The sequence below is a fragment of the Micromys minutus genome, assembly GCF_963924665.1.
Source record: "Micromys minutus genome assembly, chromosome: 16".
In the NCBI taxonomy this organism is placed as follows: domain Eukaryota; kingdom Metazoa; phylum Chordata; class Mammalia; order Rodentia; family Muridae; genus Micromys; species Micromys minutus.
This window is the reverse complement of record NC_137985.1, coordinates 1,112,749-1,135,000: the sequence shown is the minus strand read 5'-3', so window position 1 is coordinate 1,135,000 and position 22,252 is coordinate 1,112,749.

Sequence of the window (22,252 nt, the reverse complement as noted above, 5' to 3'; positions counted from 1 at the left end):
TTTAGGGTTTAGAGTTTAGTATTATGGTTACGGTTAGGGTTAGGGTTAGGGTTAGGGTTAGGGTTAGGGTTAAGGTTAGTGTTAGGGTTAGGGTTAGGGTTATGGTTAGTGTTAGGATTAGGGTTAGGGTTAGGGTCAGGGTTAGGTTTAGGGTTAGGGTTAGGGTTAGGGTTAGATTTAGGGTCAGGTTTAGGTTTATTGTTAGATTTAGGGTTTAGTGTTTAAGGTTTATGGTTTAGGATTTTTTAAGGTTTAGGGTGGATTAGGTTTATGGTTTAGAGTTTAGTGTTATGGTTACGGTTAGTGTTAGGGTTAGGGTTAGGGTTAGGGTTAGGGTTAGGGTTAGGGTAATGCTTAGGGTTAGGGTTAGGGTTAGGGTAAGGGTTAGGGGTTAGTGTTAGGGTTATGGTTAGGGTTAGGGTTAGGTTAGGGTTAGGGTTAGGGTTAGGGTTAGGGTTAGGGTAATGCTTAGGGTTAGGGTTAGGGTTAGGATTAGGGTTAGGGTTAGGGTTAGGGTAAGGGTTAGGGGTTAGGGTTAGGGTTATGGTTATTGTTAGGTTTAGGGTTTAGGGTTTAGTGTTTAGGGTTTAAGGTTTAGGGTTTAGGATTGTTTAAGATTTAGGGTGGTTTAGGTTAAGGGTTTAGGGTTTAGACTTTAGGATTGTTTAAGGTTTAGGGTTGTTTAGGGTATAGTGTTTAGGGTTAAAAGTTTACGGTTGTTTAGGCTTTAGTGTTTAGGGTTTAGGGTTGTTTAAGTTTTAGTGTTTAAGGTTTAGGTTTTAGGGTTGTTTTGGGTTAATGTTTAGTGTTGTTTAGAGTATAGTGTTAATGGTTTAGGGTTTAGGGTTATTTAGGGTTTAGTGTTTAAGGTTTAGGGTGTAGGGTTGTTTAGGGTTTAGTGTTTAGGGTTGTTTATGGTTTAGTGATTAGGGTTGTTTAGGGTTGTTTAGAGGTTAGTGTTTAGGATTATTCAGGGTTTATGATTTAGGGTTCTTCAGGGATTAGGATTTATGGTTGTTCAGGGTTTAGGATTTAGGAATTAAGGTTAAGGGGTTAGGGTTAGGTTTAGGGTTAGGGTTAGGGTTAGGGTTAGGGTTAGGGTAATTGTTAGGGTTAGGGTTAGGTTAGGGTTAGGGTAAAGGTTAGGGGTTAGTGTTAGGGTTAGGGTTAGGGTTAGGGTTAGGTTAGGGTTAGGGTTAGGGTTAGGGTTAGGGGTTAGGGTTAGTGTTAGGGTTAGGGTTATTATTAGGGTGTTAGGTTTAAGTTTAGGATTAGTGTTAGGGCTAGAATTAGAAATAGGGTTAGTGTTAGGATTAGGGTCAGGGTTAGGTTTAGGGTTAGGGTTAGGATTAGGGTTAGATTTAGGGTCAGGTTTAGTTTATTGTTAGATTTAGGGTTTAGGGTTTAAGGTTTATGGTTTAGGATTGTTTAAGGTTTAGGGTGGATTAGGTTTAGGGTTTAGAGTTTAGTGTTATGGTTACGGTTAGTGTTAGGGTTAGGGTTAGGGTTAGGGTTAGGGTAATGGTTAGGGTTAGGGTTAGGGTTAGGGTAAGGGTTAAGGTTAGGGGCTAGGGTTAGTGTTAGGGTTAGGGTTATTATTAGGGGGTTAGGTTTAAGTTTGGGATTAGTGTTAGGGTTAGAATTAGAAATAGGGTTAGTGTTAGGATTAGGCTCAGGGTTAGGTTTAGGGTTAGGGAGGGTTTAGGGTTAGGGTTAGATTTAGGATTAGGTTTAGGTTTAATGTTAGATTTAGGGTTTAGGGTCTACGGTTTATGGTTTAGGATTATTTAAGGTTTAGGTTGGATTAGGTTTAGGGTTTAGAGTTTAGTGTTATGGTTACGGTTAGGGTTAGGGTTAGGGTTAGGATTAGGGTTAAGGTTAGGGTTAGGGTTAGGTTTAGGGTTATTGTTAGGGTTAGGTTAGGGTTACGATTAGGGTTAGGGTTAGGGTTAGGGTTAGGGTAAGGGTTAGGGGTTAGGGTTAGGGTTAGGGTTAAGATTAGGGTTAGGGTTAAGGTTAGGGTTATGGTTATGGTTAGGGTTAGGGTTAGGGTTAGGGTTAGGGTAAGTTTAGGGTTAGGGTTATGGTTAGGGTTAGGGTTAGGGTTAGGGTGAGGGTTAGGGTTAGGGTTATGTGGTTATGTTAGGCTTAAGGTTAGGGTTATGGTTATGGTTAGGGTTAGGTTTAGGGTTAGGGTTAGGGTTATGGTTATTCTTAGATTTATGGTTTAACATTTATGGTTTAAGGTTTAGGGTTTAGGATTGTTTAAGTTTTTAGGGCCGTTGCTAGGGCCGTTGTTAGGGCCGTTGCTAGGGCCCTTGTTAGGGCCGTTGCTAGGGCCGTTGCTAGGGGCGTTGCTAGGGCCGTTGCTAGGGCCGTTGTTAGGGCCGTTGCTAGGGCCGTTGTTAGGGCCGTTGCTAGGGCCGTTGCTAGGGCCGTTGCTAGGGCGGTTGCTAGGGCCCTTGTTAGGGCCGTTGCTAGGGCCGTTGCTAGGGTCGTTGCTAGGGCCGTTGCTAGGGCCGTTGTTAGGGCCGTTGCTAGGGCCTTTGTTAAGGCCGTTGCTAGGGCCTTTGTTAGGGCCGTTGCTAGGGCCGTTTCTAGGGCCGTTGCTAGGGCCGTTGTTAGGGCCGTTCCTTGGGCCGTAGTTAGGGCCATTATTAGGGCCGTTGCTAGGGCCGTTGTTAGGGCCGTTGCTAGGGCCCTTGTTAGGGCCGTTGCTAGGGCTGTTGTTAGGGCCGTTGTTACGGCCCTTGTTAGGGCCGTTGCTAGGGCCGATGCTAGGGCCGTTGATAGGGCTGTTTCTAGGGCCGTTGTTAGGGCCGTTGCTAGGGCCGTTTCTAGGGCCGTTGCTAGGGCCGTTGCTAGGGCCGTTCTTAGGGCCGTTGCTAGGGCCGTTGTTAGGGCCGTTGCTAGGGCCGTTGTTAGGGCCGTTGCTAGGGCCGTTGTTAGAGCCGTTGCTAAAGCCGTTGCTAGGGCCGTTGCTAGGGCCCTTGTTTGGGCCGTTGCTAGGGCCCTTGTTAGGGCCGTTGCTAGGGCCGTTGCTAGGGCCGTTTCAAGGGCCGATGTTAGGGCCGTTGCTAGGGCCCTTGTTAAGGCCGTTGATAGGGCCGTTGTTAGTGCCGTTGCTAGGGCCGTTGCTAGGGCTGTTGCTAGGGTTGTTCCTAGGGCCGTTTCAAGGGCCGTTGTTAGGGCCGTTGTTAGGGCCGTTGTTAGGTCCGTTGCTAGGGCCGTTGCTAGGGCCCTTGTTAGGGCCATTGCTAGGACCGTTGCTAGGGCCCTTGTTAGGGCCGTTGCTAGGGCCGTTGCTAGGGCCGTTGCTAGGGCCGTTGCTAGGGCCCTTGTTAGGGCCGTTTCTAGGGCCGTAGCTAGGGCCGTTGCTAGGGCCGTTGCTACGGCCGTTGCTAGGGCCCTCGTTAGGGCCGTTGCTAGGGCCCTCGTTAGGGCCGTTGCGAGGGCCGTTGCTAGGGCCGTTTTTAGGGCCGTTGGTAGGGCCGTTGCTAGGGCCGTTGTTAGGGCCGTTGCTAGGGCCGTTGCTAGGGCCGTTGCAAGGGCTGTTGTTAGGGCTGTTGCTAGGGCCCTTTTTAGGGCCGTTGCTAGGGCCGTTGCTAGGGCCGTTGCTAGTCCCGTTGTTAGGGCCGTTGCTAGTCCCGTTGTTAGGGCCGTTGCTAGGGCCGTTGCTTGGGCCGTTGCTAGGGCCCTTGTTAGGGCCGTTGCTAAGGCCGTTGCTAGGGCCGTTTCTAGGGCCGTTGCTAGGGCACATGTTAGGGCCGTTGCTAGGGCCGTAGCTAGGGCCGTTGCTTGGGCCGTTGCTAGGGCCGTTGCTTGGGCCCTTGTTAGGGCCGCTGCTAGGGCCGTTGCTAGGGCCGTTGCTAGGGCCGTTGATAGAACGGTTGCTATGGCCGTTGTTAGGGCCGTTGCTAGGGCCCTTTCTAGGGCCGTTGTTAGGGCCGTTGCTAAGGCCGTTGTTAGGGCCGTTGCTATGGCCTTTGTTAGGGCCTTTGCTAGGGCCGTTGCTAGGGCCGTTGCTAGGGCCATTGCTAGGGCCGTTGCTAGGGCCGTTTCTAGGGCCGTTGCTAGGGCCGTTGCAAAGGCCGTTGCTAGGGCCGTTGCTAGGGCCGTTGCTAGGGCCGTTGCTATGGCCGTTGCTAGGGCCGTTGTTAGGGCCGTTGCTAGGGCCGTTGCTAGCGCCGTTGCTAGGGCCGTTGCAAGGGCCCTTGTTAAGGCCATTGCTAGAGCCATTGCTAGGGCCGTTGCTTGGGCCGTTGTTAGGGCCGTTGCTAGGGCCCTTGTTAGGGCCGCTGCTAGGGCCGTTGCTAGGGCCGTTTCAAGGACCGTTGTTAGAACCGTTGCTAGGGCCCTTGTTAGGGCCGTTGCTAAGGCCGTTGTTAGGGCCGTTGCTAGGGCCGTTGCTAGGGCCGTTGCTAGGGTTGTTCCTAGGGCCGTTTAAAGGGCCGTTATCAGGGCGGTTGCTAGGGCCCTTGTTAGGGCCGTTGCTAGGGCCCTCGTTAGGACCGTTGCTAGGGCCGTTGTTAGGGCCGTTGGTAGGGCCGTTGCTAGGGCTGTTGTTAGGCCCGTTGCTAGGGCCGTTGCTAGGGCCGTTGTTAGGGCCGTTGGTAGGGCCATTGCTAGGGCCGTTGTTAGGGGCGTTGCTAAGGCCGTTGTTAGGGCCGTTGCTAGGGCCGTTGTTAGGTCCGTTGTCAGGGCCGTTGTTTGGACCGTTGTCAGGGCCGTTGTTAGGGCCGTTGTTAGGGCCGTTGCTAGGGCCGTTGCTAGGGCCGTTGTTAGGGCCCTTGTTAGGGCCGTTGTTAGGGCACTTGTTTGGGCCGTTGCTAGGGCCCTTGTTAGGGCCGTTGCTAGGGCCGTTGCTAGGGCCGTTGCTAGGGCCGTTGCTAGGCCCCTTGTTAGGGCCGTTGCTAGGGCCGTAGCTAGGGCCGTTGCTAGGGCCGTTGCTAGGGCCCTTGTTAGGGCCGTTACTAGGGCCCTTGTTAGGGCCGTTGCTAGGGCCCTTGTTAGGGCCGTTGCTAGGGCCCTTGTTAGGGCCGTTGCTAGGGCCCTTGTTAGGTCCGTTGCTAGGGCCCTTGTTAGGGCCGTTGCTAGGGCCCTTGTTAGGGCCGTTGCTAGGGCCGTTGTTAGGGCCGTTGCTAGGGCCGTTCCTAGGGCCGTTGTTAGGGCCGTTGCTAGGGCCGTTGTTAGGGCCATTGCAAGGGCCGTTGTTAGGGCCGTTGCTAGGGCCCTGGTTAGGGCCGTTGCTAGGGCCCTTTTTAGGGCCGTTGCTAAGGCCGTTGCTAGGGCCGTTGCTAGGGCCCTTGTTAGGGCCGTTGCTAGGGCCGTTGCTAGGGCCGTTGCTAGGGCCGTTGCTAGGGCCCTTGTTAGGGCCGTTGCTAGGGCCATTGCTTGGGCCGTTGCTAGGGCCGTTGCTAGGGCTCTTGTTAGGGCCGTTGCTAGGGCCGTAGCTAGGGCCGTTGCTAGGGCCGTTGCTAGGGCCGTTGTTAGGGCCGTTGCTAGGGCCCTTGTTAGGTCCGTTGTCAGGGCCGTTGTTTGGACCGTTGTCAGGGCCGTTGTTAGGGCCGTTGCTAAGGCCGTCGCTAGGGCCGTTGCTAGGGCCCTTGTTAGGGCCGTTGCTAGGGCCCTTGTTAGGGCCGTTGCTAGGGCCCTTGTTAGGGCCGTTGCTAGGGCCGTTGCTAGGGCCGTTGCTAGGGCCGTTGCTAGGGCCGTTGCTAGGGCCCTTGTTAGGGCCGTTGCTAGGGCCCTTGTTAGGGCCGTTGCTAGGGCCCTTGTTAGGGCCGTTGCTAGGGCCCTTGTTAGGGCCGTTGCTAGGGCCCTTGTTAGGGCCGTTGCTAGGGCCGTTGTTAGGGCTGTTGCTAGGGCCGTTGCTAGGGCCGTTGCTAGGGTTGTTCCTAGGGCCCTTGTTAGGGCCGTTGCTAGGGCCGTAGCTAGGGCCGTTGCTAGGGCCATTGCTAGGGCCCTTGTTAGGGCCGTTGCTAGGGCCCTTGTTAGGGCCGTTGCTAGGGCCCTTTTTAGGGCCGTTGCTAGGGCCGTTGCTAGGGCCGTTGCTAGGGCCCTTGTTAGGGCCGTTGCTAGGGCCGTTGCTAGGGCCGTTGCTAGGGCCGTTGCTAGGGCGCTTGTTAGGGCTGTTGCTAGGGCCGTTGCTAGGTCCCTTGTTAGGGCCGTTGTTAGGGCCGTTGCAAGGGCCGTTGTTAGGGTTGTTGCTAGGGCCCTGGTTAGGGCCGTTGCTAGGGCCCTTTTTAGGGCCGTTGCTAGGGCCGTTGCTAGGGCCGTTGCTAGGGCCCTTGTTAGGGCCGTTGCTAGGGCCCTTGTTAGGGCCGTTGCTAGGGCCCTTTCTAGGGCCATTGTTAGGGCCGTTGCTAGGGCCGTTGCTAGGGCCCTTGTTAGGGCCGTTGCTAGGGCCGTTGCTAGGGCCGTTGCTAGGGCCGTTGCTAGGGCCCTTGTTAGGGCCGTTATAGGGCCGTAGCTAGGGCCGTTGCTAGGGCCGTTGCTAGGGCCCTTGTTAGGGCCGTTGCTAGGGCCCTTGTTAGGGCCGTTGCTAGGGCCCTTTTTAGGGCCGTTGCTAGGGCCTTAGCTAGGGCCGTTGCTAGGGCCGTTGTTAGGGCCCTTGTTAGGGCCGTTGATAGGGCCCTTGTTAGGGCCGTTGCTAGGGCCCTTGTTAGGGCCGTTGCTAGGGCCCTTGTTAGGGCCGTTGCTAGGGCCGTTGCTAGGGCCGTTGCTAGGGCCCTTGTTAGGGCCGTTGCTAGGGCCTTAGCTAGGGCCGTTGCTAGGGCCGTTGCTAGGGCCCTTGTTAGGGCCGTTGCTAGGGCCCTTGTTAGGGCCGTTGCTAGGGCCCTTGTTAGGGCCGTTGCTAGGGCCCTTGTTAGGGCCGTTGCTAGGGCCGTTGCTAGGGCCGTTGCTAGGGCCCTTGTTAGGGCCGTTGCTAGGGCCCTTGTTAGGGCCGTTGCTAGGGCCCTTGTTAGGGCCGTTGCTAGGGCCCTTGTTAGGGCCGTTGCTAGGGCCCTTGTTAGGGCGGTTGCTAGGGCCGTTGTTAGGGCCGTTGCTAGGTCCGTTGCTAGGGCCGTTGCTAGGGTTGTTCCTAGGGCCGTTTCAAAGGCCGTTGTTAGGGCCGTTGCTAGGGCCCTTGTTAGGGCCGTTGCTAGGGCCGTTGTTAGGGCCGTTGCTAGGGCCGTTGCTAGGGCCGTTGTTAGGGCCGTTGCTAGGGCCGTTTCTAGGGCCCTTGTTTGGGCCGTTGCTAGGGCCGTTGCTAGGGCCCTTGTTAGTGCCGTTGCTAGGGCCGTTGCTAGGGCCGTTGCTAGGGCCGTTGCTAGGGCCCTTATTAGGGCCGTTATAGGGCCGTAGCTAGGGCTGTTGCTAGGGCCGTTGCTAGGGCCCTTGTTAGGGCCGTTGCTAGGGCCCTTGTTAGGGCCGTTGCTAGGGCCCTTGTTAGGGCCGTTGCTAGGGCCCTTGTTAGGGCCGTTGCTAGGGCCGTTGCTAGGGCCCTTGTTAGGGCCGTTGCTAGGGCCGTAGCTAGGGCCGTTGCTAGGGCCGTTGCTAGGGCCCTTGTTAGGGCCGTTATAGGGCCGTAGCTAGGGCCGTTGCTAGGGCCGTTGCTAGGGCCGTTGCTAGGGCCCTTGTTAGGGCCGTTGCTAGGGCCGTTGCTAGGGCCGTTGCTTGGGCCGTTGCTAGGGCCCTTGTTAGGGCAGTTGCTAGGGCCGTTGCTAGGGCCATTGCTAGGGTCTTTGTTAGGGCCGTTGCTAGGGCCGTTGCTAGGGCCGTTGCTAGGGCCGTTGCTAGGGCCGTTGCTAGGGCCCTTGTTAGGGCCGTTGATAGGGCCCTTGTTAGGGCCGTTGCTAGGGCCCGTGTTAGGGCCGTTGCTAGGGCCCTTGTTAGGGCCGTTGCTAGGGCCGTTGCTAGGGCCGTTGCTAGGGCCGTTGCTAGGGCCGTTGCTAGGGCCCTTGTTAGGGCCGTTGATAGGGCCCTTGTTAGGGCCGTTGCTAGGGCCCTTGTTAGGGCCGTTGCTAGGGCCCTTGTTAGGGCCGTTGCTAGGGCCGTTTCTAGGGCCGTTGCTAGGGCCGTTGCTAGGGCCGTTGCTAGGGTTGTTCCTAGGGCCGTTTCAAGGGCCCTTGTTAGGGCCGTTGCTAGGGCCCTTGTTAGGGCCGTTGCTAGGGCCCTTGTTAGGGCCGTTGCTAGGGCCGTTGCTAGGGCCGTTGCTAGGGCCGTTGCTAGGGCCGTTGCTAGGGCCCTTGTTAGGGCCGTTGCTAGGGCCCTTGTTAGGGCCGTTGCTAGGGCCGTTGCTAGGGCCGTTGCTCGGGTTGTTCCTAGGGCCGTTTCAAGGGCCGTTGTTAGGGCCGTTGCTAGGGCCGTTGCTAGGGCCGTTGTTAGGGCCGTTGCTAGGGCCGTTTCTAGGACCCTTGTTAGGGCCGTTCCTAGGGCCGTTGCTAGGGCCCTTGTTAGGGCCGTTGCTAGGGACGTAGCTAGGGCCGTTGCTAGGGCCGTTACTAGGGCCCTTGTTAGGGCCGTTGCTAGGGCCGTTGCTAGGGCCGTTGCTAGGGCCCTTGTTAGGGCTGTTGATAGGGCCCTTGTTAGGGCCGTTGCTAGGGCCCTTGTTAGGGCCGTTGCTAGGGCCCTTGTTAGGGCCGTTGCTAGGGCCCTTGTTAGGGCCGTTGCTAGGGCCCTTGTTAGGGCCGTTGCTAGGGCCGTTGCTAGGGCCCTTGTTAGGGCCGTTGCTAGGGCCATTGCTAGGGCCGTTGCTAGGGCCGTTGCTAGGGCCCTTGTTAGGGCCTTAAAGGGCCGTAGCTAGGGCCGTTGCTAGGGCCGTTGCTAGGGCCCTTGTTAGGGCCGTTGCTAGGGCCCTTGTTAGGGCCGTTTCTAGGGCCCTTTTTAGGGCCGTTATTAGGGCCGTTGCTAGGGCCGTTGCTAGGGCCCTTGTTAGGGCCGTTGCTAGGGCCGTTGCTAGGGCCGTTGCTAGGGCCGTTGCTAGGGCCCTTGTTAGGGCCGTTGCTAGGGCCTTAGCTAGGGCCGTTGCTAGGGCCGTTGCTAGGGCCCTTGTTAGGGCCGTTGCTAGGGCCCTTGTTAGGGCCGTTGCTAGGGCCCTTGTTAGGGCCGTTGCTAGGGCCCTTGTTAGGGCCGTTGCTAGGGCCGTTGCTAGGGCCGTTGCTAGGGCCCTTGTTAGGGCTGTTGCTAGGGCCCTTGTTAGGGCCGTTGCTAGGGCCCTTGTTAGGGCCGTTGCTAGGGCCCTTGTTAGGGCCGTTGCTAGGGCCCTTGTTAGGGCGGTTGCTAGGGCCGTTGTTAGGGCCGTTGCTAGGTCCGTTGCTAGGGCCGTTGCTAGGGTTGTTCCTAGGGCCGTTTCAAAGGCCGTTGTTAGGGCCGTTGCTAGGGCCCTTGTTAGGGCCGTTGCTAGGGCCGTTGTTAGGGCCGTTGCTAGGGCCGTTGCTAGGGCCGTTGTTAGGGCCGTTGCTAGGGCCGTTTCTAGGGCCCTTGTTTGGGCCGTTGCTAGGGCCGTTGCTAGGGCCCTTGTTAGTGCCGTTGCTAGGGCCGTTGCTAGGGCCGTTGCTAGGGCCGTTGCTAGGGCCCTTATTAGGGCCGTTATAGGGCCGTAGCTAGGGCTGTTGCTAGGGCCGTTGCTAGGGCCCTTGTTAGGGCCGTTGCTAGGGCCCTTGTTAGGGCCGTTGCTAGGGCCCTTGTTAGGGCCGTTGCTAGGGCCGTTGCTAGGGCCCTTGTTAGGGCCGTTGCTAGGGCCGTAGCTAGGGCCGTTGCTAGGGCCGTTGCTAGGGCCGTTGCTAGGGTTGTTCCTAGGGCCCTTGTTAGGGCCGTTGCTAGGGCCGTTGTTAGGGCCGTTGCTAGGGCCGTTGCTAGGGCCGTTGTTAGGGCCGTTGCTAGGGCCGTTGCTAGGGCCCTTGTTAGGGCCGTTGCTAGGGCCGTTGCTAGGGCCCTTGTTAGGGCTGTTGCTAGGGACCTTGTGAGGGCCGTTGCTAGGGCCCTTGTTAGGGCCGTTGCTAGGGCCGTTGCTATGGCCGTTTCTAGGGCCCTTGTAAGGGCCGTTGCTAGGGCCGTTGCTAGGGCCGTTGCTAGGGCCGTTGCTAGGGCCCTTGTTAGGGCCGTTATAGGGCCGTAGCTAGGGCCGTTGCTAGGGCCGTTGCTAGGGCCGTTGCTAGGGCCCTTGTTAGGGCCGTTGCTAGGGCCGTTGCTAGGGCCGTTGCTTGGGCCGTTGCTAGGGCCCTTGTTAGGGCAGTTGCTAGGGCCGTTGCTAGGGCCATTGCTAGGGTCTTTGTTAGGGCCGTTGCTAGGGCCGTTGCTAGGGCCGTTGCTAGGGCCGTTGCTAGGGCCGTTGCTAGGGCCCTTGTTAGGGCCGTTGATAGGGCCCTTGTTAGGGCCGTTGCTAGGGCCCGTGTTAGGGCCGTTGCTAGGGCCCTTGTTAGGGCCGTTGCTAGGGCCGTTGCTAGGGCCGTTGCTAGGGCCGTTGCTAGGGCCGTTGCTAGGGCCCTTGTTAGGGCCGTTGATAGGGCCCTTGTTAGGGCCGTTGCTAGGGCCCTTGTTAGGGCCGTTGCTAGGGCCCTTGTTAGGGCCGTTGCTAGGGCCGTTTCTAGGGCCGTTGCTAGGGCCGTTGCTAGGGCCGTTGCTAGGGTTGTTCCTAGGGCCGTTTCAAGGGCCCTTGTTAGGGCCGTTGCTAGGGCCCTTGTTAGGGCCGTTGCTAGGGCCCTTGTTAGGGCCGTTGCTAGGGCCGTTGCTAGGGCCGTTGCTAGGGCCGTTGCTAGGGCCGTTGCTAGGGCCCTTGTTAGGGCCGTTGCTAGGGCCCTTGTTAGGGCCGTTGCTAGGGCCGTTGCTAGGGCCGTTGCTCGGGTTGTTCCTAGGGCCGTTTCAAGGGCCGTTGTTAGGGCCGTTGCTAGGGCCGTTGCTAGGGCCGTTGTTAGGGCCGTTGCTAGGGCCGTTTCTAGGACCCTTGTTAGGGCCGTTCCTAGGGCCGTTGCTAGGGCCCTTGTTAGGGCCGTTGCTAGGGCCGTAGCTAGGGCCGTTGCTAGGGCCGTTACTAGGGCCCTTGTTAGGGCCGTTGCTAGGGCCGTTGCTAGGGCCGTTGCTAGGGCCCTTGTTAGGGCTGTTGATAGGGCCCTTGTTAGGGCCGTTGCTAGGGCCCTTGTTAGGGCCGTTGCTAGGGCCCTTGTTAGGGCCGTTGCTAGGGCCCTTGTTAGGGCCGTTGCTAGGGCCCTTGTTAGGGCCGTTGCTAGGGCCGTTGCTAGGGCCCTTGTTAGGGCCGTTGCTAGGGCCATTGCTAGGGCCGTTGCTAGGGCCGTTGCTAGGGCCCTTGTTAGGGCCTTAAAGGGCCGTAGCTAGGGCCGTTGCTAGGGCCGTTGCTAGGGCCCTTGTTAGGGCCGTTGCTAGGGCCCTTGTTAGGGCCGTTTCTAGGGCCCTTTTTAGGGCCGTTATTAGGGCCGTTGCTAGGGCCGTTGCTAGGGCCCTTGTTAGGGCCGTTGCTAGGGCCGTTGCTAGGGCCGTTGCTAGGGCCGTTGCTAGGGCCCTTGTTAGGGCCGTTGCTAGGGCCGTAGCTAGGGCCGTTGCTAGGGCCGTTGCTAGGGCCCTTGTTAGGGCCGTTGCTAGGGACGTAGCTAGGGCCGTTGCTAGGGCCGTTGCTAGGGCCCTTGTTAGGGCCGTTGCTAGGGCCGTAGCTAGGGCCGTTGCTAGGGCCGTTGCTAGGGCCCTTGTTAGGGCCGTTGCTAGGGCCCTTGTTAGGGCCGTTGCTAGGGCCCTTGTTAGGGCCGTTGCTAGGGCCCTTGTTAGGGCCGTTGCTTGGGCCGTTGCTAGGGCCGTTGCTAGGGTTGTTCCTAGGGCCGTTTCAAAGGCCGTTGTTAGGGCCGTTGCTAGGGCCCTTGTTAGGGCCGTTGCTAGGGCCGTTGTTAGGGCCGTTGCTAGGGCCGTTGCTATGGCCGTTGTTAGGGCCGTTGCTAGGGCCGTTTCTAGGGCCCTTGTTTGGGCCGTTGCTAGGGCCGTTGCTAGGGCCCTTGTTAGTGCCGTTGCTAGGGCCGTTGCTAGGGCCGTTACTAGGGCCGTTGCTAGGGCCCTTGTTAGGGCCGTTATAGGGCCGTAGCTAGGGCCGTTGCTAGGGCCGTTGCTAGGGCCCTTGTTAGGGCCGTTGCTAGGGCCCTTGTTAGGGCCGTTGCTAGGGCCCTTGTTAGGGCCGTTGCTAGGGCCCTTGTTAGGGCCGTTGCTAGGGCCGTTGCTAGGGCCCTTGTTAGGGCCGTTGCTAGGGCCGTAGCTAGGGCCGTTGCTAGGGCCGTTGCTAGGGCCGTTGCTAGGGTTGTTCCTAGGGCCGTTTGAAGGGCCGTTGTTAGGGCCGTTGCTAGGGCCCTTGTTAGTGCCGTTGCTAGGGCCGTTGTTAGGGCCGTTGCTAGGGCCGTTGCTAGGGCCCTTGTTAGGGCCGTTGCTAGGGCCGTTGCTAGGGCCCTTGTTAGGGCTGTTGCTAGGGCCCTTGTGAGGGCCGTTGCTAGGGCCCTTGTTAGGGCCGTTGCTAGGGCCGTTGCTATGGCCGTTTCTAGGGCCCTTGTAAGGGCCGTTGCTAGGGCCGTTGCTAGGGCCGTTGCTAGGGCCGTTGCTAGGGCCCTTGTTAGGGCCGTTATAGGGCCGTAGCTAGGGCCGTTGCTAGGGCCGTTGCTAGGGCCGTTGCTAGGGCCCTTGTTAGGGCCGTTGCTAGGGCCGTTGCTAGGGCCGTTGCTAGGGCCCTTGTTAGGGCCGTTGATAGGGCCCTTGTTAGGGCCGTTGCTAGGGCCCGTGTTAGGGCCGTTGCTAGGGCCCTTGTTAGGGCCGTTGCTAGGGCCGTTGCTAGGGCCGTTGCTAGGGCCGTTGCTAGGGCCGTTGCTAGGGCCCTTGTTAGGGCCGTTGCTAGGGCCCTTGTTAGGGCCGTTGCTAGGGCCGTTGCTAGGGTTGTTCCTAGGGCCGTTTCAAGGGCCCTTGTTAGGGCCGTTGCTAGGGCCCTTGTTAGGGCCGTTGCTAGGGCCCTTGTTAGGGCCGTTGCTAGGGCCGTTGCTAGGGCCGTTGCTAGGGCCGTTGCTAGGGCCGTTGCTAGGGCCGTTGCTAGGGTTGTTCCTAGGGCCGTTTCAAGGGCCGTTGTTAGGGCCGTTGCTAGGGCCGTTGCTAGGGCCGTTGTTAGGGCCGTTGCTAGGGCCGTTTCTAGGACCCTTGTTAGGGCCGTTGCTAGGGCCGTTGCTAGGGCCCTTGTTAGGGCCGTTGCTAGGGCCGTAGCTAGGGCCGTTGCTAGGGCCGTTACTAGGGCCCTTGTTAGGGCCGTTGCTAGGGCCCTTGTTAGGGCTGTTGATAGGGCCCTTGTTAGGGCCGTTGCTAGGGCCCTTGTTAGGGCCGTTGCTAGGGCCCTTGTTAGGGCCGTTGCTAGGGCCCTTGTTAGGGCCGTTGCTAGGGCCGTTTCTAGGGCCGTTGCTAGGGCCGTTTCTAGGGCCCTTGTTAGGGCCGTTGCTAGGGCCGTTGCTAGGGCCCTTGTTAGGGCCGTTGCTAGGGCCATTGCTAGGGCCGTTGCTAGGGCCGTTGCTAGGGCCCTTGTTAGGGCCGTTAAAGGGCCGTAGCTAGGGCCGTTGCTAGGGCCGTTGCTAGGGCCCTTTTTAGGGCCGTTGCTAGGGCCCTTGTTAGGGCCGTTGCTAGGGCCCTTTTTAGGGCCGTTACTAGGGCCGTTGCTAGGGCCGTTGCTAGGGCCCTTGTTAGGGCCGTTGCTAGGGCCGTTGCTAGGGCCGTTGCTAGGGCCGTTGCTAGGGCCCTTGTTAGGGCCGTTGCTAGGGCCGTTGCTAGGGCCGTTGCTAAGGCCGTTGCTAGGGCCCTTGTTAGGGCCGTTGCTAGGGCCGTAGCTAGGGCCGTTGCTAGGGCCGTTGCTAGGGCCCTTGTTAGGGCCGTTGCTAGGGCCCTTGTTAGGGCCGTTGCTAGGGCCCTTGTTAGGGCTGTTGCTAGGGCCGTTGCTAGGGCCCTTGTTAGGGCCGTTGCTAGGGCCCCTTGTTAGGGCCGTTGCTAGGGCCTTTGTTAGGGCCGTTGCTAGGGCCGTTGCTAGGGCCGTTGTTAAAGCCGTTGCTAGGGCCGTTGCTAGGGTCGTTGCTAGGGCCGTTGTTTGGGCCGTTGTTAGGGCCGTTGCTAGGGCCGTTGCTAGGGCCGTTGTTAGGGCCGTTGCTAGGGCCGTTGCTAGGGCCGTGGTTAGGGCAGTTGCTAGGGCCATTGTTAGGGCCGTTGCTAGGGCCTTTGTTAGGGCCGTTGCTAGGGCCGTTGCTAGGGCCGTTGCTAGGGCCGTTGCTAGGGCCGTTGCTAGGGCCGTGGTTAGGGCCATTGTTAGGGCCGTTGCTAGGGCCGTTGCTAGGGCCGTTGCTAGGGCCGTTGTTAGGGCCGTTCCTAGGGCCGTTGCTAGGGCCGTTGCTAGGGCCGTTGCTAGGGCCCTTGTTAGGGCCGTTGCTAGGGCCGTTGCTAGGGCCGTTGCTAGGGCCGTTGCTAGGGCCCTTGTTAGGGCCGTTGCTAGGGCCGTTGCTTGGGCCGTTGCTAGGGCCGTTGCTAGGGCCCTTGTTAGGGCCGTTGCTAGGGCCGTAGCTAGGGCCGTTGCTAGGGCCGTTGCTAGGGCCCTTGTTAGGGCCGTTGATAGGGCCCTTGTTAGGGCCGTTGCTAGGGCCCTTGTTAGGGCCGTTGCTAGGGCCCTTGTTAGGGCCGTTGCTAGGGCCCTTGTTAGGGCCGTTGCTAGGGCCGTTGCTAGGGCCGTTGCTAGGGCCGTTGCTAGGGCCGTTGCTAGGGCCCTTGTTAGGGCCGTTGCTAGGGCCCTTGTTAGGGCCGTTGCTAGGGCCCTTGTTAGGGCCGTTGCTAGGGCCCTTGTTAGGTCCGTTGCTAGGGCCCTTGTTAGGGCCGTTGCTAGGGCCGTTGTTAGGGCTGTTGCTAGGGCCGTTGCTAGGGCCGTTGCTAGGGCCGTTGCTAGGGCCCTTGTTAGGGCCTTAAAGGGCCGTAGCTAGGGCCGTTGCTAGGGCCGTTGCTAGGGCCCTTGTTAGGGCCGTTGCTAGGGCCCTTGTTAGGGCCGTTTCTAGGGCCCTTTTTAGGGCCGTTATTAGGGCCGTTGCTAGGGCCGTTGCTAGGGCCCTTGTTAGGGCCGTTGCTAGGGCCCTTGTTAGGGCCGTTTCTAGGGCCCTTTTTAGGGCCGTTATTAGGGCCGTTGCTAGGGCCGTTGCTAGGGCCCTTGTTAGGGCCGTTGCTAGGGCCGTTGCTAGGGCCGTTGCTAGGGCCGTTGCTAGGGCCCTTGTTAGGGCCGTTGCTAGGGCCGTAGCTAGGGCCGTTGCTAGGGCCGTTGCTAGGGCCCTTGTTAGGGCCGTTGCTAGGGACGTAGCTAGGGCCGTTGCTAGGGCCGTTGCTAGGGCCCTTGTTAGGGCCGTTGCTAGGGCCGTAGCTAGGGCCGTTGCTAGGGCCGTTGCTAGGGCCCTTGTTAGGGCCGTTGCTAGGGCCCTTGTTAGGGCCGTTGCTAGGGCCCTTGTTAGGGCCGTTGCTAGGGCCCTTGTTAGGGCCGTTGCTTGGGCCGTTGCTAGGGCCGTTGCTAGGGTTGTTCCTAGGGCCGTTTCAAAGGCCGTTGTTAGGGCCGTTGCTAGGGCCCTTGTTAGGGCCGTTGCTAGGGCCGTTGTTAGGGCCGTTGCTAGGGCCGTTGCTATGGCCGTTGTTAGGGCCGTTGCTAGGGCCGTTTCTAGGGCCCTTGTTTGGGCCGTTGCTAGGGCCGTTGCTAGGGCCCTTGTTAGTGCCGTTGCTAGGGCCGTGGCTAGGGCCGTTACTAGGGCCGTTGCTAGGGCCCTTGTTAGGGCCGTTATAGGGCCGTAGCTAGGGCCGTTGCTAGGGCCGTTGCTAGGGCCCTTGTTAGGGCCGTTGCTAGGGCCCTTGTTAGGGCCGTTGCTAGGGCCCTTGTTAGGGCCGTTGCTAGGGCCCTTGTTAGGGCCGTTGCTAGGGCCGTTGCTAGGGCCCTTGTTAGGGCCGTTGCTAGGGCCGTAGCTAGGGCCGTTGCTAGGGCCGTTGCTAGGGCCGTTGCTAGGGTTGTTCCTAGGGCCGTTTGAAGGGCCGTTGTTAGGGCCGTTGCTAGGGCCCTTGTTAGTGCCGTTGCTAGGGCCGTTGTTAGGGCCGTTGCTAGGGCCGTTGCTAGGGCCCTTGTTAGGGCCGTTGCTAGGGCCGTTGCTAGGGCCCTTGTTAGGGCTGTTGCTAGGGCCCTTGTGAGGGCCGTTGCTAGGGCCCTTGTTAGGGCCGTTGCTAGGGCCGTTGCTATGGCCGTTTCTAGGGCCCTTGTAAGGGCCGTTGCTAGGGCCGTTGCTAGGGCCGTTGCTAGGGCCGTTGCTAGGGCCCTTGTTAGGGCCGTTATAGGGCCGTAGCTAGGGCCGTTGCTAGGGCCGTTGCTAGGGCCGTTGCTAGGGCCCTTGTTAGGGCCGTTGCTAGGGCCGTTGCTAGGGCCGTTGCTAGGGCCCTTGTTAGGGCCGTTGATAGGGCCCTTGTTAGGGCCGTTGCTAGGGCCCGTGTTAGGGCCGTTGCTAGGGCCCTTGTTAGGGCCGTTGCTAGGGCCGTTGCTAGGGCCGTTGCTAGGGCCGTTGCTAGGGCCGTTGCTAGGGCCCTTGTTAGGGCCGTTGCTAGGGCCCTTGTTAGGGCCGTTGCTAGGGCCGTTGCTAGGGTTGTTCCTAGGGCCGTTTCAAGGGCCCTTGTTAGGGCCGTTGCTAGGGCCCTTGTTAGGGCCGTTGCTAGGGCCCTTGTTAGGGCCGTTGCTAGGGCCGTTGCTAGGGCCGTTGCTAGGGCCGTTGCTAGGGCCGTTGCTAGGGCCGTTGCTAGGGTTGTTCCTAGGGCCGTTTCAAGGGCCGTTGTTAGGGCCGTTGCTAGGGCCGTTGCTAGGGCCGTTGTTAGGGCCGTTGCTAGGGCCGTTTCTAGGACCCTTGTTAGGGCCGTTGCTAGGGCCGTTGCTAGGGCCCTTGTTAGGGCCGTTGCTAGGGCCGTAGCTAGGGCCGTTGCTAGGGCCGTTACTAGGGCCCTTGTTAGGGCCGTTGCTAGGGCCCTTGTTAGGGCTGTTGATAGGGCCCTTGTTAGGGCCGTTGCTAGGGCCCTTGTTAGGGCCGTTGCTAGGGCCCTTGTTAGGGCCGTTGCTAGGGCCCTTGTTAGGGCCGTTGCTAGGGCCGTTTCTAGGGCCGTTGCTAGGGCCGTTTCTAGGGCCCTTGTTAGGGCCGTTGCTAGGGCCGTTGCTAGGGCCCTTGTTAGGGCCGTTGCTAGGGCCATTGCTAGGGCCGTTGCTAGGGCCGTTGCTAGGGCCCTTGTTAGGGCCGTTAAAGGGCCGTAGCTAGGGCCGTTGCTAGGGCCGTTGCTAGGGCCCTTTTTAGGGCCGTTGCTAGGGCCCTTGTTAGGGCCGTTGCTAGGGCCCTTTTTAGGGCCGTTACTAGGGCCGTTGCTAGGGCCGTTGCTAGGGCCCTTGTTAGGGCCGTTGCTAGGGCCGTTGCTAGGGCCGTTGCTAGGGCCGTTGCTAGGGCCCTTGTTAGGGCCGTTGCTAGGGCCGTTGCTAGGGCCGTTGCTAGGGCCGTTGCTAGGGCCCTTGTTAGGGCCGTTGCTAGGGCCGTAGCTAGGGCCGTTGCTAGGGCCGTTGCTAGGGCCCTTGTTAGGGCCGTTGCTAGGGCCCTTGTTAGGGCCGTTGCTAGGGCCCTTGTTAGGGCTGTTGCTAGGGCCGTTGCTAGGGCCCTTGTTAGGGCCGTTGCTAGGGCCCCTTGTTAGGGCCGTTGCTAGGGCCTTTGTTAGGGCCGTTGCTAGGGCCGTTGCTAGGGCCGTTGTTAAAGCCGTTGCTAGGGCCGTTGCTAGGGTCGTTGCTAGGGCCGTTGTTTGGGCCGTTGTTAGGGCCGTTGCTAGGGCCGTTGCTAGGGCCGTTGTTAGGGCCGTTGCTAGGGCCGTTGCTAGGGCCGTGGTTAGGGCAGTTGCTAGGGCCATTGTTAGGGCCGTTGCTAGGGCCTTTGTTAGGGCCGTTGCTAGGGCCGTTGCTAGGGCCGTTGCTAGGGCCGTTGCTAGGGCCGTTGCTAGGGCCGTGGTTAGGGCCATTGTTAGGGCCGTTGCTAGGGCCGTTGCTAGGGCCGTTGCTAGGGCCGTTGTTAGGGCCGTTCCTAGGGCCGTTGCTAGGGCCGTTGCTAGGGCCGTTGCTAGGGCCCTTGTTAGGGCCGTTGCTAGGGCCGTTGCTAGGGCCGTTGCTAGGGCCGTTGCTAGGGCCCTTGTTAGGGCCGTTGCTAGGGCCGTTGCTTGGGCCGTTGCTAGGGCCGTTGCTAGGGCCCTTGTTAGGGCCGTTGCTAGGGCCGTAGCTAGGGCCGTTGCTAGGGCCGTTGCTAGGGCCCTTGTTAGGGCCGTTGATAGGGCCCTTGTTAGGGCCGTTGCTAGGGCCCTTGTTAGGGCCGTTGCTAGGGCCCTTGTTAGGGCCGTTGCTAGGGCCCTTGTTAGGGCCGTTGCTAGGGCCGTTGCTAGGGCCGTTGCTAGGGCCGTTGCTAGGGCCGTTGCTAGGGCCCTTGTTAGGGCCGTTGCTAGGGCCCTTGTTAGGGCCGTTGCTAGGGCCCTTGTTAGGGCCGTTGCTAGGGCCCTTGTTAGGTCCGTTGCTAGGGCCCTTGTTAGGGCCGTTGCTAGGGCCGTTGTTAGGGCTGTTGCTAGGGCCGTTGCTAGGGCCGTTGCTAGGGTTGTTCCTAGGGCCCTTGTTAGGGCCGTTGCTAGGGCCGTAGCTAGGGCCGTTGCTAGGGCCGTTGCTAGGGCCCTTGTTAGGGCCGTTTCTAGGGCCCTTTTTAGGGCCGTTGCTAGGGCCGTTGCTAGGGCCGTTGCTAGGGCCCTTGTTAGGGCCGTTGCTAGGGCCGTTGCTAGGGCCGTTGCTAGGGCCGTTGCTAGGGCGCTTGTTAGGGCTGTTGCTAGGGCCGTTGCTAGGTCCCTTGTTAGGGCCGTTGCTAGGGCCGTTGTTAGGGCCGTTGCTAGGGCCGTTGTTAGGTCCGTTGTCAGGGCCGTTGTTTGGACCGTTGTCAGAACCGTTGTTAGGGTCGTTGCTAAGGCCGTTGCTAGGGCCGTTATTAGGGCCCTTGTTAAGGCCGTTGCTAGGGCCCTTGTTAGGGCCGTTGCTAGGGCCCTTGTTAGGGCCGTTGCTAGGGCCCTTGTTAGGGCCGTTGCTAGGGCCCTTGTTAGGGCCGTTGCTAGGGCCGTTGCTAGGGCCCTTGTTAGGGCCGTTGCTAGGGCCGTAGCTAGGGCCGTTGCTAGGGCCGTTGCTAGGGCCGTTGCTAGGGTTGTTCCTAGGGCCGTTTGAAGGGCCGTTGTTAGGGCCGTTGCTAGGGCCCTTGTTAGTGCCGTTGCTAGGGCCGTTGTTAGGGCCGTTGCTAGTGCCGTTGCTAGGGCCGTTGTTAGGGCCGTTGCTAGGGCCGTTGCTAGGGCCCTTGTTAGGGCCGTTGCTAGGGCCGTTGCTAGGGCCCTTGTTAGGGCTGTTGCTAGGGACCTTGTGAGGGCCGTTGCTAGGGCCCTTGTTAGGGCCGTTGCTAGGGCCGTTGCTATGGCCGTTTCTAGGGCCCTTGTAAGGGCCGTTGCTAGGGCCGTTGCTAGGGCCGTTGCTAGGGCCGTTGCTAGGGCCCTTGTTAGGGCCGTTATAGGGCCGTAGCTAGGGCCGTTGCTAGGGCCGTTGCTAGGGCCGTTGCTAGGGCCCTTGTTACGGCCGTTGCTAGGGCCGTTGCTAGGGCCGTTGCTTGGGCCGTTGCTAGGGCCCTTGTTAGGGCAGTTGCTAGGGCCGTTGCTAGGGCCATTGCTAGGGTCTTTGTTAGGGCCGTTGCTAGGGCCGTTGCTAGGGCCGTTGCTAGGGCCGTTGCTAGGGCCGTTGCTAGGGCCCTTGTTAGGGCCGTTGATAGGGCCCTTGTTAGGGCCGTTGCTAGGGCCCGTGTTAGGGCCGTTGCTAGGGCCCTTGTTAGGGCCGTTGCTAGGGCCGTTGCTAGGGCCGTTGCTAGGGCCGTTGCTAGGGCCGTTGCTAGGGCCCTTGTTAGGGCCGTTGATAGGGCCCTTGTTAGGGCCGTTGCTAGGGCCCTTGTTAGGGCCGTTGCTAGGGCCCTTGTTAGGGCCGTTGCTAGGGCCGTTTCTAGGGCCGTTGCTAGGGCCGTTGCTAGGGCCGTTGCTAGGGTTGTTCCTAGGGCCGTTTCAAGGGCCCTTGTTAGGGCCGTTGCTAGGGCCCTTGTTAGGGCCGTTGCTAGGGCCCTTGTTAGGGCCGTTGCTAGGGCCGTTGCTAGGGCCGTTGCTAGGGCCCTTGTTAGGGCCGTTGCTAGGGCCCTTGTTAGGGCCGTTGCTAGGGCCGTTGCTAGGGCCGTTGCTAGGGTTGTTCCTAGGGCCGTTTCAAGGGCCGTTGTTAGGGCCGTTGCTAGGGCCGTTGCTAGGGCCGTTGTTAGGGCCGTTGCTAGGGCCGTTTCTAGGACCCTTGTTAGGGCCGTTGCTAGGGCCGTTGCTAGGGCCCTTGTTAGGGCCGTTGCTAGGGCCCTTGTTAGGGCCGTTGATAGGGCCCTTGTTAGGGCCGTTGCTAGGGCCCTTGTTAGGGCCGTTGCTAGGGCCCTTGTTAGGGCCGTTGCTAGGGCCCTTGTTAGGGCCGTTGCTAGGGCCGTTTCTAGGGCCGTTGCTAGGGCCGTTTCTAGGGCCCTTGTTAGGGCCGTTGCTAGGGCCGTTGCTAGGGCCCTTGTTAGGGCCGTTGCTAGGGCCATTGCTAGGGCCGTTGCTAGGGCCGTTGCTAGGGCCCTTGTTAGGGCCGTTAAAGGGCCGTAGCTAGGGCCGTTGCTAGGGCCGTTGCTAGGGCCCTTGTTAGGGCCGTTGCTAGGGCCCTTGTTAGGGCCGTTGCTAGGGCCCTTTTTAGGTCCGTTACTAGGACCGTTGCTAGGGCCGTTGCTAGGGCCCTTGTTAGGGCCGTTGCTAGGGCCGTTGCTAGGGCCGTTGCTAGGGCCGTTGCTAGGGCCGTTGCTAGGGCCCTTGTTAGGGCCGTTGCTAGGGCCGTTGCTAGGGTTGTTCCTAGGGCCGTTTCAAGGGCCCTTGTTAGGGCCGTTGCTAGGGCCCTTGTTAGGGCCGTTGCTAGGGCCCTTGTTAGGGCCGTTGCTAGGGCCGTTGCTAGGGCCGTTGCTAGGGCCGTTGCTAGGGCCGTTGCTAGGGCCCTTGTTAGGGCCGTTGCTAGGGCCCTTGTTAGGGCCGTTGCTAGGGCCGTTGCTAGGGCCGTTGCTAGGGTTGTTCCTAGGGCCGTTTCAAGGGCCGTTGTTAGGGCCGTTGCTAGGGCCGTTGCTAGGGCCGTTGTTAGGGCCGTTGCTAGGGCCGTTTCTAGGACCCTTGTTAGGGCCGTTGCTAGGGCCGTTGCTAGGGCCCTTGTTAGGGCCATTGCTAGGGCCGTAGCTAGGGCCGTTGCTAGGGCCGTTACTAGGGCCCTTGTTAGGGCCGTTGCTAGGGCCCTTGTTAGGGCTGTTGATAGGGCCCTTGTTAGGGCCGTTGCTAGGGCCCTTGTTAGGGCCGTTGCTAGGGCCCTTGTTAGGGCCGTTGCTAGGGCCCTTGTTAGGGCCGTTGCTAGGGCCGTTTCTAGGGCCGTTGCTAGGGCCGTTTCTAGGGCCCTTGTTAGGGCCGTTGCTAGGGCCGTTGCTAGGGCCGTTGCTAGGGCCGTAGCTAGGGCCGTTGCTAGGGCCGTTGCTAGGGCTCTTGTTAGGGCCGTTGCTAGGGTCCTTGTTAGGGCCGTTGCTAGGGCCGTAGCTAGGGCCGTTGCTAGGGCCGTTGCTAGGGCCCTTGTTAGGGCCGTTGCTAGGGCCCTTGTTAGGGCCGTTGCTAGGGCCGTTGCTAGGGCCGTTGCTAGGGCCCTTGTTAGGGCCGTTGCTAGGGCCGTTGCTAGGGCCGTTGCTAGGGCCGTTGCTAGGGCCCTTGTTAGGGCTGTTGCTAGGGCCGTAGCTAGGGCCGTTGCTAGGGCCGTTGCTAGGGCCCTTGTTAGGGCCGTTGCTAGGGCCCTTGTTAGGGCCGTTGCTAGGGCCCTTGTTAGGGCCGTTGCTAGGTCCCTTGTTAGGGCCGTTGCTAGGGCCGTTGCTAGGGCCGTTGCTAGGGCCCTTGTTAGGGCCGTTATAGGGCCGTAGCTAGGGCCGTTGCTAGGGCCGTTGCTAGGGCTCTTGTTAGGGCCGTTGCTAGGGCCGTTGCTAGGGCCGTTGCTAGGGCCCTTGTTAGGGCCGTTGCTAGGGCCCTTGTTAGGGCCGTTGCTAGGGCCCTTGTTAGGGCCGTTGCTAGGTCCCTTGTTAGGGCCGTTGCTAGG